Source organism: Podarcis gaigeae (assembly GCF_964106915.1).
Source record: "Podarcis gaigeae genome assembly, chromosome: 13".
Taxonomy (NCBI): Eukaryota; Metazoa; Chordata; class Lepidosauria; order Squamata; family Lacertidae; genus Podarcis; species Podarcis gaigeae.
The window spans coordinates 8,352,012-8,367,230 of NC_139689.1; the positions used below are offsets into that span (position 1 = coordinate 8,352,012).

The 15,219-nt window shown below is 43.7% G+C and overlaps 1 gene segment (V, D, J or C); it reads right to left on the reverse strand.

The window, feature by feature from the left end:
• Positions 1–15,219, reverse strand: part of LOC310828869 (Ig mu chain C region-like) — an 89,906-nt gene that overhangs the window by 23,520 nt on the left and 51,167 nt on the right. Inside the window, exons 2-5 of the C gene segment in view lie at positions 12,009–12,314; positions 10,934–11,257; positions 9,831–10,166; positions 8,353–8,685 (exon numbers count right to left, since the gene is read on the reverse strand).

Consider the following 15,219-nt stretch of genomic DNA (forward strand, 5'->3'; position numbering starts at 1 on the left):
TCCCAGGCTAGTACATTCACCAATCCGAAAAAACGTGAATGATATTGCCTCACAGTGGCTTTACCTTGTCTTAGTCCGTGAATCTCCCTCCTAGCGATATCCACATCAATCTCAGATAAAAAACACGCATCCATCACTTTAATGAAGGCAGCCGCATTTTGGAGGGCTGGATCCTTGTCTCTCCATAGATTGCGCAGCCACGATTTTGCCTCCCTCCGCAAATGCGAAATAATAAATCCCACTTTCTCTCCCTCATTTTTAAAGTCTTTGTCAAGCAGCTGCAATGCATAAATCACATCTGCTCTGAAGTTAGGATACTCCTGCAGGTCCCCATTGAAGTGAGATACCAGGCTCCCTCCTCTGTTTCCCAGCCCAATCCCTTCTGGTCTGGTGGCGGGTAGCCTCTGTGTACTTAGCACTTCTAACCTGGTTCGCAGATCCTGGCAGGCAGCAGCTGCTTCCTGTTCTTTCTTTCTGGAAGCCGCAATTTCTGCAGTCAACTGCGTCACTGCGTTTTGCAAACTCGCTATCCTCTCTTCGGTAGTCATTTCCCTGTTTTTCGTGAGCTCGCGAAGCACCAATCTTCACCCCTCGCTGCTTTCCCGCACTCCACGAGGTTGCAAAATTGGTGAAAATGGAGAGGGGACTTACTGTCAGGACTGCCGCTAGGTCCCAGCTCACAGAGGACCAACGCCCAGTGGATATTATATACAAAAGTCTTTATTGAAGTTTAGTTTCCATTTCCAAGCTCTGGGCGCGCAGGCCCACGTCTTAACGCTAGACCGGCTAAGTCCCCTCTGACTCACTGCTCCACCCACACCAGTTTAAGATTCTAGCCCGGCTCCACCTCTTGCGCTGCTCTTTCCTGCGTTGGGTCCTTCTGCCCTCTGGGGTTCCCTCCTTCCTGGACTCCTCTGACGCGGAGCCTCCTGAGTCTTGCCCCTCCCTCTGGCGGGCTTTAGGACCTGGCTCCCTTCCCGGGCTCCCCGCTGTGCCGCGCTCCTGTACATTTGAACTTGGCGCGCGCGCCCAGCCGGTGACTTTCCTTCTGACCGTTTCCCCGCTTCCTGATGTGGGTGTAGCCAAACCTGACTCCTCTCCTCCCTCTGGTGGTGAGGACACTGGTCCCGACTCCTGGGACTCCCCCTCCCCACTGCGCTCTGGTGGAGACGCTGGCCCTGATCTCCAGCTGCTGTTCAGGGACTCCCCGCTGGCCCCTCCCTCTTGAGGTTTCTCCCTTGGAATCTCCCTTGCTCTGGCCACCGGCGCTCCCTTCTGTGAGTCCTCCGATTCGCTAGAGAGGCTTGTGGAATAACTCTGGCCACTGTCACTGCCTGCGCCCCCCTCGTACTCCTCCTCCTCACTCTCCATTTGCTCCCCCTCCTGTGTCTCTCCTTCTGAACCCCTGACAAATGCGCTTTGAAATTCAGACCGTGGGAAGTCAAAACAAAATTATTACAATTTGGAAGACAATTGGACCTTTTTTATTTTAGTTTTTTTATTTTTATTGGATTTGATTTGATATGTTAATTCGATGTTTCCTTGAAGTACCATTTGTGGTGACATTTCCTGTCCAAGCATAATCAGTGTTAATGGGAGCTGTTGAATTATGCTCCACACTAATCCATTGGAGGAAAAATACAATTTTAGTTTGCAGTTTTCACGAATGCATGTGGCGATGGGGCAGGAAAAGAGCAATGGAACTGGCACTTTCAAAGTGATGGGCTGGCATAGTGGAGGCCGGAAATCTGTGCCCTCCTGAGGCAGGGGAAGGAGGAAGAGAGTCTTAGTTCTGTCACTAACCCCTAAAAATTACTCTGTGTGACATACCCTCCAGCATTCCTCAGATGAAAACGTCCCTATTTTCATCTAAGACATGTTGCAGAGTATGCTATGTACACAGAGACAGGCAACATTGTCTATGTGGTCATCGAACTACACAACAGGTACATGTTTTCTCCATGCCAAACCTTTTTTTTTGGGGGGGGGAATAACAGGTGTGGATAAAATTTGCCACCTGTGTAGAAATGGTAAATCTGGATTGCTCCTCACCAGGTAAATCAGGAATGAGTAATGGCTGCTGCTAGTGGGAGTGAATGTGGTTATCTAGGCCTCTGTCTGGCCTTTGTGACTCTCCCAAGGCCACCCAGTTATGACCCACCTTTTCACTCTCTTCAGGTGCTTTTGATTAGCTGGAATATGTGATAATGTAATAGCATATAGTCTGGCCCTGAATTGGGTTCCTCCTGGATTGCCATTGAAAAGGAGTGGCACAAGGGGAAAACAGCTCAAATATGTGTTTTCTAGGCATGGCACAAGCAGGAGTGTGGATGCGTCCTAACTTTCAAAAGCTAAAGTATAATCTACTATTGAAAGATGTTAGAAAAGACTTAAAGACTTGGAAGCAGACAGATCTATCATGGACTGGCCATATTCCACATTGAAATTAATGGTTGTCCCAAGGTTTTTATTTTTGTTTCTCCATTTATCTTCATTTATCTATCCCCAGACTTGTTCAAAAAGTGGCAAAAGCTGTTCATCCAATTTGTATATTTAGGGAGACATTTGAGACTGAGATCCTCAGTCGTACACCATTGTACACAAAAATGTTCTGAAGTCCATCTTCAACTCATTTGTTACAGCCAACTCCTGTGTCAGCCTGGATAGCTCAGTTGGTTAGAGCATGGTGCTGATAACACCAAGGTTGCAGGTTCAATCCCCGCAAGGGGCAGCTGCATATTCCTGCATTGCAGGGGGTTGGACTAGATGATCCTTAGGGTCCCTTCCAACTCTACAGTACTAGTACTATGTATGGCATAAAAGGTATTTGCATCTAGCACCTCCAATCTCCTCTCTGAGCCCATTCATACTACAACCTCTGTTCCACTCCGAGGAGGGAGGTTTAATATATAATGTTTGGAAACATGCAGGGTTGTACAGGCTGGGAGGTGGTTTTTTTTTAATGATGGGGGCATGCACCTGATAGGCGAATAAGTTATACATGAATTAGGGAACAGAAAGATGTGATGGCTGTCAGGAGCTTGTCCTACAATCGAGTAGGACACTGGCAGAGACACATGCCCAGCTGGCATGTTCTCTCCCTCTTGGTCGATCGTTCGGGAGCTTCATTAGCTTTCTTCAGCCCGAACATCACAGCGACCAATGCCAACAGACACCAACACACTTAGGGATCCGCAGAGTCTTCGCAGCTTGCATAACAGACCTCAGCAACTCAGCATTTTGGCTACTTTATTTGCATATAAACACACACGGAGCACTGCAACATAGCTCCCTCTCTCTTTAGTATCAGACAGCAAAGAAAAAACAAAGGACAATAGTCCCACTTCACAGAACACAGTAACACAAACATCCTGTCTCCGTCACTTCCCACTTTGTGGAGTCAAAACATACACCATCATGTGAAAGACAACAATCCCATGACTGCAATCATGGAACAGGAATTCTAACAATGGCTGCACTTGTAACAGGGACTTCACTTCATCTTGAACCCAACAATTAGTCCACAAGCAACCATGTCTTTAGCAACATTGGGAAATTTGATTCTCAACACGAATCTGACTCCAGAAAAGATGTTATCTGCAAAATACTCAGTGATCTCTAATTAGGTCTTATTGATTCAACAAAGCAAGTTTGGGAGTTGGATTTGTGAATAGAGATGGAGAAAGCAGATGGGTGTAATACGTGGGCCAAAAACATCACTAAGGTCCATCTCCAGTAATATCAGAGAAAACACACTCAAAATTCTGCCTTGATGGTATTTAACTCCACAAAAGGGCAGTCACATGGACCCAGTTTCCTCTCCCCTGTGATGGAGTCAGTACACTCCATCAGTCCCTGACTTTATATGATAAGTGGTTGACATGTAGCAAACACCAACCATTCTGGATGAATATTTTCAAAGAAATAAATCTCATAACACAACAGACTGTGCATTGCACACCACCGTTGGCTTTAATAAGCACCTTTATTGAGCATTGAGAAAGACCTACAACACAAAGAACTAATTACATTCCTTATTGTGGTGGATTGGCAGCATATTTGTGCAGAAATGGAAAAACCTTCAACTCTGTGGAGACAGAACATGCGGATAGTAGCACTGATGGAGAAACTAGCTAAGTATGTTAAAGTATTAAACATTCCTTAAGATTCAGATGACTTTATAGAAGCATGGCATCCGCTCTTAACCTTTTCTAACAACAACAAAGGTATCTGGCATCTGTCAGCTACCCATGTTCACCTGTGGTGTAATGCATTTTAGTTATAAAAAGGGTGTTTCTTGAATAAACTGAACCCTTTCTTGCCTTTGGATGCACTTAAAACTAGAAAATTAGTTAGAATAACAATTCATGTGAAATGTAAGCTTAATGTACAACAGGATAAAGGCAAACATTCTATTTGATATATGTGGTACAATACTCTGTCTACTGCATTCGGAGTTGAAATTGCAATATCCTCTTTTTGGGTTTAGACTAGGTAGGCAACAATAGCTAAAATGAAATTTGACCATGACTGAGTCACAGTGATGGGCGGTATGCAATGCTAGTCCTAAATCAGAGTAGACCCATTGGAGGTAAAAGGGATAATTGAGTTTAATTAATTTCATGAGGTCTACTTTAAGCAGTACTTAGTTGAATACAACACACACACACACACACACACACACTGAAGGAAGGCAAAATTATAGCATACATGTTTGAAGGATAAACAACCAGTCCAATAGGTCCAGTTCAAATGGAACACTGGCAGCAAAAGGCCATGCATGTCTTGTCATATGTTAGTCCCGTTTAGTTTGATAGGACTTGCTCCCAGATACATGATGAGACAAAGCAAGACAGAAATGTCATCTGTCCAGTCAACCTTTCTCCAAAAGCAAAAGGAGAAATATTAAGTCCTTGATTATGCTGCTGATGAAAGAAACTGAAAGAATATACAGTCCTTTATGTTAGGCAACTTATTGCCCATCTTCAGATGACCCTTCACTTTGTTATTTCACCTGGAATTGGAAAACAACCATAATTAATGTTTGCCTGGACAAAAATAAAGCCGTACAGCCCTCCACTCTTTCACAACTTGCTGTCCCATTCATCACTGCCATTTAGTGATGCAATAAAACTCTATTCTAATAGCATGGGGAGATATTTTTATTAGGCAATCAGAACTGGCAGGGCTCATCTACGTCACTCACAGTTAGATGGTTAGATCTGCAGAGGGTCTATATGAAATTGCTGAAATAAAATATCCACACAGTGAGGGGGAGAGTTTAATCTACATTTCTGAAAAATAGTCCTATGTTTACATGATATACACACATGACTTGTCTAAGAATAATAGTCCTTTGACTTATATAACCCTAAAACTTTGCAAAATACAGTGGTTCCTTAGTTTACAAACTTAATCTGTTCCGGAAGTCCGTTCTTAAATCAAATCTGTTCTTAAACCGAGGCGTGCTTTCCCTAATGAGGCCTCCCACCGCCGGTGACCTTTCACTGGTTTCCGTTTGTAGACCGAGGTAAAGTTCGCAAACTGGAACACTACTTCCAGTTTTGTGGAGTTTGTAAACTGAATCGTTCATAAACAGGATTGTTCTTAAACCGAGGTACCACTGAATCATATTTTCTTGAACCTTAGCTTGGTCTCACCCCCTTGAAAACCATTGTAGTTTCTTACCCTACCAGCTATAAGTGAGTTACTATTAATCCTCAGTTGCAAAGCATGATCAAAGGCTTCTTGCTTCAGAACCCCCTCTTGCATTTTACCTTGATGACAGTCACGGTGACACTGTAGAAAAGGCTCACGAGGAAGAAAATGATGAAAGTGGAAAGGATCGATGACAGGCTTTCAAGCTCTTCATCGTCGTCAGCATCTATGAACCCATCTAGGTAAGCTTTGGACAATACATGCAGGTCAGATTCTTCTGGAGTTTAGAAAGATGGGGACGTCTCAGTGTAGCGAAGTTACACAGGAGAGAAAAGTAGGTTACTTTTGCGGGGGAAACTGGGAAAGGAATGTGAAAGAGGCACACTGAGAAACAAGACAATTCCATCTTTAGACTGGGCACAATCCAATCTTGACAACGCCAAGTAGCATGTGGTGTCGGGGATAGGCAGGGGAAAGAGGAGTTGATTTAGCAAAGGGATGGAATGGTGACATGCTGCACCAAAGGGCAAAATCACAGATGTTGCAAACGCTTTAGTATCTCTGCCTTTGGTTGTGCTAGCAACATGGTGCGGATTTGGCCTATATCCAACATGAGCTGAGCTCATGTTGAGGGAACTATAGCACTTTTAGGAGTTCTGCATGGCACAGGTTGCTTGCTGAAAGGTGTCAAGGAGCCCTTGCTCCAAATGATGCTCTCTAAACCACATAGAGCCCTCAGTAGTCTTGCAATAACTGACCACCCGGCCTGAATAATTTTTGTGTTGTCCATGACAGCATTTGATATTGTACTGTATTATAAGTTGCAAGCAGAGCCTATCATACTGTTTTTGGTTAAAAAATTTTTTTTTACAGTGTTTAGGATGCGTGAGTAGACAGTAATATTAAAATGCACTCTTCAGAGGGAAGAGATGTCTCAGCCTTGAGGTGCATTTTTGAGAGTTTATCTGATGAATCACACATGGGTTTCATTTGGAATTTTCCAACCAATGGTCTGCCGCAGAGTAAAGCTCTCCACCTTCCGAAATGATTGAATGCTTTAGCATTCTGTGCAACCCTTATGAACCTACCAATTGCCTTCCAATGAGTATCTCAACTGTTGCTAGTAGTGCAGGTGAGATGGAATGAGGGATAAAGTAGCTTGCCCAAAACCACAGTATTCTTTGTGACTGAGGCGAAGGTTGAACTTACATTTATAAATTCAGAACTCAGCTCATTCTGTTATACTGGTGTGCTGTATCTTGTGAACATGAGTGCAGTTACTAGCCTTACCTACCCCCTGTAGATTCCTTTCAGATTTTATCCTCAGCAATACAAGTGCACAATCTAAACCTTTGTTTAACAGAGGTAGATGGTGGGTTTAGCCCAGTAAGGTGTCAGTAGAACAAATTACTCAAGTCAAATGCCACAGGAGAAGGCAGTTCCCACTCTAGGAGCACTAATTATCCAATTTAAGCTGTCTCCAAATATGAAAGGAAGCTGAGCATCAATAGAACCCATCTGCTTGCTGTTCCCAAAAGAAATTGCATTGGGCTGCAAATCATTACCAAGAAACAATGACTGAAGTTATCAAGGTGTTCTCCATAGCCTCCACATTCTGCTGTGGACTGAGATGCTGCTCAGTTACTCCTCTGCTGTCTACATCCACCATTCTGAGTGGGAAGGACAATGCCTGCACTTTTGTCAAACTGAAATGAAACAACTGGCTTAGTTTTGTCCTATGTGTCTCTCTTGCTGTGCATTGGGAGAGAATTAAAGAGTATTGGTGTGCAACTGGTATTCAGAGACATATTGCCTCCAACAGCAGAGGTGGAGCACAACCATTGTGGGTAGTAGCCATTGTCAGCCATAACAAATGCAACCACCACATTTTTCTTTACTTTGTACTAGTAGAGGTTTAGATTACTTCCTATGTTAATGAAGCTCTAGATCTTTTCATCACAATGGACAAAGTGATTTTGGAAATTGCAATGCTACATTTTTCAAGTTTTAGATGATCACGGACAAAGTGATGATCCTTTTTTTAGATATATACTCTAGCTTTGGCAAAGAAACCACAAAAATGGAATTCACTGACACATGGGAAACTTCTCTGATGGCATCAATGCCACCATTATCATATTGTGCATTTGGAACTTGTTAAATGTGTGCTGTGGTGAACATAAATGGAAGCCAAAGAGCTAGCAAGGGAAGGTATGGTGAGGTTGAAAAATCTGATACTTGCAATGCAATACACAAGGGAAGGCTGGGTGTCTAATGTCTAATGCTTTTATCATCCCTTGAAAATTCCAGATCATAGCTGAGAAAATGCTGAGAGTGGAAGCTTTATATCCCATCATAATGCTTGTATCCTGAAAATTATTTTTTTTTATCCTTTTATCGGAATTTCCAACAATAATCCAGATTTGTCTCCTTGTATTAAACTTTCTTTATTTCAAACTATTGTTTTATTTCAGAAAGATGTGGCCAGTTAATTCTACATCATTTAGGGCACATCACCCCTCTTTCCCCCCACAAGAAAGGCCAATAATTAAACAAATGGAGACACAAGGAAAATAGATGCTGGTAGAATTAGGGAGATGTGAAAGATATGCAGAAGGCTTGACAAGAATGGCTATTGGCAAGTGCTGGCGGTGTCGGAGAGCACGAGGGAGACGTTGACAACGGTTGGTTTACCCGTATTCTTGTCTATGGTCTTCTGAGACGTCTGGAGGGGCAACATCTCATGCCCCACCATGCAAGTGTAAGTAGTTCCAGAATTCCACTCTTCTGCGTTGATGTTCAGCATGCTATAGGCATAATACCGCTTGGGTGCCTTGGACTCCTGGGTGGCTGTGCTGGTAAAGTATTTGGAAGCATCCACAGGCTCATCATTCCGCAGCCATTTGACAAAGAACTCAGGAGGGGAGAAATCTTTCATCAAACAAGTGACGGTGGCTGTTTCCTGCAGAGCCAGCTGATCCGAAGGAGGAGGAAGGATGTAGATATGTGGAGCAGAGGGGTTGCCATCTGGAAGGTTAAAGGAGGGTGTGTGTGAAGAGAATATCAAATGCATGGTTTTGTTTTTTAAGTACATTGCTAACCATCTTTCCCCCACTTTCCTTTTCTTAACTTTGACCTCATTTGTATGGTTTGAGAGAGTCAGAAAAACCTGTGAGAAGATTGGTAGAAGCCTACTAGGAGGTGTAATGGACAATGACCAAAGATGACCAGATCAAAGTTTTGATGCAATGGCTTTCTAAATCTGGATTTTTATTAAAGGCTGTGATGACATGGTCCACTGCTCTGAGTGTGTAAAAAAGAGTGGAAGAGCATAAGAGAGACAGAGAGTCTATGGCTTACATGGTACTATGAAGCAAGTGGGGACAAACATCTCTTCATTGCTAACGTGGGCTGAGAATAGGGCAGGAGTTGGCAACCTGCCGCCCATGGGCCACAAGCGGCCCACAGGAGTCATTTAAATGGCCCATGAGCTGCCCCCAAACCGAGCCGTCCGCTTGGCGAGCTCCCGCACGCTTCGCTAAACCAGCACAGTGCGGAGCAGGGACTCATTTCCGCTGCACCGAAAATCGCATCTGTGCATGTGCAGATGCTGAAAATTGCGTCTGTGCAGATGCGATCCAGCCCATGGGGTGATCTCCTTGGGAGTGAACCGGCCCAGGCAAGGTAAACCTTGCTGACACCTGGAATAGGGGCTTCATCTACTCTAAGAGCAGCCTCATATAACTTATAACCCATTAAGTCATATGGACAATACTAAGGATTGCTAGGGGCTAAGCTGATGTTTTCTTTTTTTTTTTTTTTTGCCTGTCTGAGACCCTTTGGCACATGGAAGCCCATACTGTACATGCCCACTGGGCAGGCATTGGACGGATAGCTTATTAATTCCAACAATGATTGCTTAGATACAGATGCGTGTTAAATCCCTCTTCCGCAAACTGGTGCGCTCCAGATGTTTTGGACCACAAAGCTCATAAGCCCCAGCTGCTATGCCCATATTTGCTGATTTTGGAAGTTATAGTCCAGAACATCTGGGGAGACCACCATGTTAGGATAATGCGTGTTAAATGATTGTGAAGACAGAACGAAACTGCTAAAATCAATGACACCGAGGGTCGCTTTTTTTTTTCAGCTGATGTAAAATAGGCACCTACCTTGAGGCTTGCGCAGGGACCTGACTTCCATTGAAGGAAATAAATCTGGGTGAATAATTCTGCAGTTGAAAGTTTCTCCTTTTTCCCACTCGTCTACACACACAGTAGCTACTGCATCTGCATATATCAAATCGCTGTTTTCTTCATCGTGGTACGTTTCCAGTGCAGTGTCCAGGGGTTTGTCATCAGATGCTCTTGTCCAGGTGACGTTCAGCTCCTTAAGGTCTTGCTCATCGGGTATGTTGGAAATTCTGCAGGTCAGCTTGGCTGACTTGGTCTGGTAAATATCAGCATAGGAAGGTTGGATGGTCTCAACCGTGACAGGGATGGAAAGACCTAAGAAGAAGAGCATTGAGATCCAGAGTAGGACAACACTTATGGCAACCCCAACGTATATCTGATTCAATCATCCAATGTCCTCAAAGAGTTCCATTGCTTATGTCCAAGTCAGAATAGAGAATTTCCCTTTCCCACGATAGTGCCATATTCAAGGGGTTTGTGTGTGGGGGCTTGTAGATGGGAGACCTAGTTGCCGCACAAGTTCCTTTCCCTGGTGATCCACTGATTTGCCAGAGTCAATGATTCTACACTGTGCTCTTGTTAGAATCCCAAATGCACAAGGCATTCATTTGTTAGAATATTAAGAATCACAAGGAAACTCGATTCCTCCCCCACTAGAAATAATGTCAGAATTGGATCAGCAGAAAGTATGGGGACTATGAGTACCATAACATAGACTGAGGTCTCACATAACACTGAAGCCAAGGTTGGATCTATGTATCTCAGCAGTATCCTAGCATATGCTGAAGGATAACATTGCTAGACTATGGTGTTTAAGTGCCTTCAGACCTTGCCATAAAATCTGCTTAACTATTATAATTCTGCTTTCTAGAGGATTTTCACCTCTTGTTGAGCGTTTTGGCATATGTAGATTTTCATGAAATCTTACCTCAGTTTTAGCCCAAAGCTAATATTTCTCCCGTGTTCAGAATGCAACCATATATACTGAGTGCTTCTTCCTTATGACAGAAATGAAAGATGCCCCTGTTGTCTTGAATGTTTCAATTGGCTTTCCGGTGCTCTGATTGAATATAATAACTTACCGCCACAAATAAGGGGTCTGCTGATGTTCTTTATCCCACTGAATCTCTCATTGGACACTTTGCAGGAGAACTTCTTGCCATTGTCCCAGTCGTTCTTGGTGATTGTTAGCTCACTCCTCACACTGTAGCTGCTCTTTGAGATCCGTATGGTGGTGGGCTCATCAGATTCAATAACTTTCCCATCCCTCAGCCACTGGATTGTGGTCTTCTGAGTGTGCAGATTTATAGCAGTGCAGGTGATGGTGGCATTCAAGGGGGACCCCGCAAAATCCTTTAGGAGTGGTGCGCTGATGATAATGTTAGGTGGAGAGTCTGGGCACACTACTGCAGAAGGAAGGAAAGTGGCAGAAGGTAAACTAATTTATTGCAGATGAATCCAGCAACTCAAGGGGAACTGCAGATCCAGGTCTATCAAGGAATCCTCATTCACAAGACTCATGAGATTGTCTTCTAGAAGATTGTGTGTCTAGACGAGCATTTCCCTATCCATTTTAATGGGTTCATCCCACAGAGTGAAGGCTCACTCTCAGAATGAATGACAGTGTAAGAGCATTGTTGAGCACATGACTAGTTCATTTCCCGTGCTACAAGGCAATCATATCCTATTCACCTATATCTTGGATTAGGGGCCAGGTTTCAAATGGATTTGAAACACTTTCCCTCTTTTACATAAATTAATCTTCACCCTATGCAGAAAAGCAATAGTTCTGAACTTAGGTAATTATTCAGTGTGTTAAGAATACAGACAGGTATGTGGTCCTTTGGGAACTAGCTAGTTATAGGGTTGCCATATTTGGAAGGGCAAAAAAGAACACACACACACACTGCTATTGCAACAGGGAAATCCAGACATAAGGGAACCCTAGTTAGTTATTGAATGGAAGATATATAGCTGGTCCTTATCAGAAGAGGCCACTTCCCATAAAAGACCATGCAGAAATCAAGCATTTGGTTTTTTAAGAGTTCCTTAGCACTTTCTGCCTCCTTTATGCTAATCCCCTGGTTTGAGCTGCTGTTGGCTGCTGGAAAATCTTGGGGTTTTTTTGTACACAACAAGTCAAATAAATTCTCTTACTTGGACGGACAATATCTTCTGTTCTGTTTCCAAGAGAGTGAGCAGCCTTGCAGTAGAATGGATTAAAATGCTTCCAAGCTGCGGCAGGGACAACTGCCTTGGAGCTTGCAGTGAAAGTCCCACGGGAGTTGAAGAAAGAAGGAAATTCCGTAAACTCGATTGCCTCGTCTTCATCATTATCCCAAGAGAAAGTGAGTGAGCCAGGCAGGAAATCCTGGGCCAAGCAGCCAATAGTGATGCTTTCATTGTTGGAGATACTCCCAGAAGATGGAATGAGAGGAAAGACATGCGGGGCAGATTGGCAAGCTGAGGAAACAAATAATAATAATAATTAATAATAATAATAATTATAAAGAAGGGGTTTTTTTGGAAGGTGCTTCATTTTTAGCTGGGATTGGTTATCTGAGCTGAGCTACTTTGATTATCTCTCAGTGTTTAAAATTGTTTTAACTGCTTTTATTTATAACTTTAATATTTATTATAAGCTGCTTTGAGGTTTTCCTACAATCAAGCAATATATAATTTTTGTTAAATAAAATAAAATACATAGATCCAGGTCAGATCCTTGGGTGCATTCTACCTCTTACCATCCAAGATTCTGTGGTTGCATTTCTGACAGGTTGGACAGTTTAGCCAATTTAAAAAAGCCCCACTTCTTCAACCTTATTTTGGTAAGACCTTTATACAGGATGGCTTCTTCATCAACACTTCCACTTGACCTTTCACTATCTCCGGGGGGGGGGGGCAGTTGTTTATCACTGAATTAGAACAAACATCAACTGGTTTTTCTGTGGATTGTTCTGATTCTGTGGTGAACAACGAGTTTTCTTGGGAGATGTGGCAGGTATAATCAATAGGACCCATTCTCAGAAAGGATGGGAGAAGTAGAACTTATAATTTCTAGACACAGGACAAGCCCCATGTCAACCATTGGTTCCATTCTACTGATCTTCACCAGACAGGCATTAATAAAACAGTGGGTATGAATATTCAGGCCTCAGCTGTACTTTTGTCTCTTCCTCACGTGTCTCTCTTCAACTCCCTTTCCCCCATCTCAGCTGTCACATCCCAACATCTTTCCCAGGCATAGGCAAACTCGGCCCTCCAGATGTTTCGGGACTACAATTCCCATCATTGACCACTGGTCCTGTTAGCTAGGGATCATGGGAGTTGTAGGCCAAAAACATCTGGAGGGCCAAGTTTGCCTATGCCTCATGTTTCCTAACTGACAATTAATTCACCACTCTATAACCTCCCGCCAATCAGCATCTGCTATCATCCAGCCCAATCAGAATAAATTTATCTAACCCTAACACATTCTCAAAGAAATTCTCTCTCTCACCCCACACCCCACAACCAATCACTAAGCATCTATTGCTATTTGAAATATGTACCATATTCTTACACCATGCTAGTCATGGCTTCCCCTAAAGAAACCTGGGAGATGTAGTTTGTCAATGGTGTGGAGAAATGTTGGGAGACCGCTAGCCCCCTCCCAGAAGTATAATTTCTGGAGTGGTTTAACAACCAGCCCCTCTCGAAAGGGAACTTTGTCAGCGATAACACTTTGAGGTGAATGGGGCCTCCTTTTGACTCTCAGCACCCTTAACAACAAACTACAGCCCCCAGAATTCTTTGGGGGAAGCCATAACTGTTTAGAGTGGTATTGGAACGCTTCAACTGTATACAGTGGTACCTTGGGTTACATATGCTTAAGTTTACATATGCTTCAGGTTACAGACTCCGTTAACCCAGAAATATTGCTTCAGGTTAAGAACTTTGCTTCAGGATGAGAACAGAAATTGTGCTCCGGTGGCACGGCAGCAACAGGAGGCCCCATTAGCTAAAGTGGTGCTTTAGGTTAAGAACAGTTTCAGGTTAAGTACAGACCTCTGGAATGAATTAATTACTTAACCCGAGGTACCACTCTAGTGTGAAGGTGGCCATACGAATAACAATACAAGGCTTTGAACTCTGGTAGTCACAGAAGAATATCTTCCTCTTCAAAACACATATATACACAGAGAGATATACAGCACTTCTGCAGGAGCCTTCACAAAGAAGGGACTTGAGACTGGTTCACCTCCTAGCCAAGTGCTGATTCCACAAGGGTACTGAGTGAGGAGAGCTTAGATGCCTCACAGCTTTTCCAGAATTGGTGCTGAAGGCTTATGTGTCTCTTGCCAAGCTTCAGAGAGGCTGGGACAAAACCAGTTGCTCCCACTGGCCTACCTGAAGCTATTAATCTCCCTCACAGATGGGAAAATGCCCTGCTCCCTATTAGATTTATCTGTGGTGGGTTGTCAGTTGTAGAACTGCTTAGTGAGTATTCATTAAAAAAGGTAAAGGGACCCCTGACCATTAGGTCCAGTCATGGCTGACTCTGGGGTTGCGGCGCTCATCTCGCTTTATTGGCTGAGGGAGCTGGCGTACAGCTTCCGGGTCATGTGGCCAGCATGACTAAGCCGCTTCTGGCGAGCCAAAGCAGCGCACGGAAACACCGTTTACCTTCCCGCCGGAGCGGTACCTATTTATCTACTTGCACTTTGGCGTGCTTTCGAACTGCTAGGTTGGCAGGAGCAGGGACCGAGCAACGGGAGCTCACCCTGTCGCGGGGATTTGAACCGCTGACCTTCTGATCGGCAAGTCCTAGGCTCAGTGGTTTAAATTTCTACCTCATCCCTTTCATCCAATGGAACAACAGTAGCAAAAAGATATAAATTAATTAAAACACTAAAAACATATAAAAACATTTAAACATGAGTCACAGCAACACCATATATTTAAAGCACAGGGCTTCCCTCAAATGATGTTGGAAACCTTTGTTCACCACAAGCAGAACTACAATTTCAGCTGAGAGCTGTAGTCCTGTGAGCGGCAAACTACACTTCTCAGGGTTTTGCAGGTGGAGGGAGGGAAAGCCATATGCTTTAAATGTATGGTGTACAATAGATATGCGCAATCCTCAGAGCTAATAATTTCAGGGTTGCCAAGGGCAATATCTTTCAACCATCAAATGTCTGGATGAAAAGCAGTATTTTTAAATCCCTCCTGAATGAGGGAGACAGATGCACTTCCCCAGGGAGGGCATTCCACAAATAGGGAACCACCATCGAGAAGGCCCTGCCAGTACCAACTAGGCAGCACCCACTGCAGTGCTACTAACAGGCCTTCCCTGCTAATCATAGATCTCAAATGGTCATTACTTTGT